Source organism: Oncorhynchus masou, unplaced genomic scaffold (genome assembly GCF_036934945.1).
Source record: "Oncorhynchus masou masou isolate Uvic2021 unplaced genomic scaffold, UVic_Omas_1.1 unplaced_scaffold_1847, whole genome shotgun sequence".
In the NCBI taxonomy this organism is placed as follows: Eukaryota; Metazoa; Chordata; class Actinopteri; order Salmoniformes; family Salmonidae; genus Oncorhynchus; species Oncorhynchus masou.
The window spans coordinates 16,377-17,349 of NW_027008356.1; the positions used below are offsets into that span (position 1 = coordinate 16,377).

The window sequence follows — 973 nt, forward strand, 5'->3', positions numbered from 1 at the left end:
CAAGTCAGTTAAGAATAAATTCTTATTTTTCAATGGCGGCCTAGGAACAGTGGGTTAACTGCCTGTTCAGGGGCAGAACGACAGATTTGTACCTTGTCAGCTCGGGGGTTTGAACTTGCAACCTTCCGGTTACTAGTCCAACGCTCTGATTTAACACATGATCAATGCAGCGCCATCTTTAATAATGAAGCACTCAGTAAAACACAAAGAAAAACAACATCTCATTGTAGGGTCAGGTTTTTATTATAAATGGAAACGTCAAATGTAATTTAAATAAAACCGAAAAGAGAGAAGCAACACGTCATGATGTTCAGGTCAGAATGTGGACTGTGTGTGTTCTGCCAGGTGAGCTGTGTGTTAGTAGTAGAGAGAGGCTACACGTCGTGTGGTATGGGGTTCCATGGTCCTGGAGAGTGTTGTGACGTGAATCAGAGAAGGGAATCACTATATGGGAACTATGGTAATATCACCAGTAGAGACTTTACCTGGAAGAGAGAGAGAGAGACTGAGAGAGAGACATTGAGAAGCAAAATCTTTTTTTTCAATGTTGTAATATCTCTATGTTCACCTTCCATGTTGGAGCTGGTCTAGTCATTATATATCTATGTTCACCTTCCATGGTGGAGCTGGTTTAGTTATTATATCTCTATGTTTACCTTCCATGGTGGAGCTGGTCTAGTCATTATATATCTATGTTCACCTTCCATGGTGGAGCTGGTCTAGTTATTATATCTCTACGTTCACCTTCCTTGGTGGAGCTGGTCTAGTTATTATATCTCTATGTTCACCTTCCATGGTGGAGCTGGTCTAGTTATTATATCTCTATGTTCACCTTCCATGGTGGAGCTGGTCTAGTTATTATATCTCTATGTTCACCTTCCATGGTGGAGCTGGTCAACACGCTGGTGGAAGACGAGTTGCTACTGGACACGTTCATGCCCCCGCCTGATGACATCATCATGGAACCTCCGCC

General features: G+C 42.5%; 1 long non-coding RNA gene across 1 annotated transcript; it reads right to left on the reverse strand.

The window, feature by feature from the left end:
• Positions 1–219: 219 nt before the first annotated feature.
• Positions 220–967, reverse strand: LOC135532376 (uncharacterized). Its single transcript, XR_010454347.1, has 2 exons — positions 877–967; positions 220–485 (listed from the first exon to the last, which is right to left on the reverse strand). It is a non-coding gene; the product is annotated as an uncharacterized LOC135532376 (long non-coding RNA).
• Between the last annotated feature and the right edge of the window lie 6 nt (positions 968–973).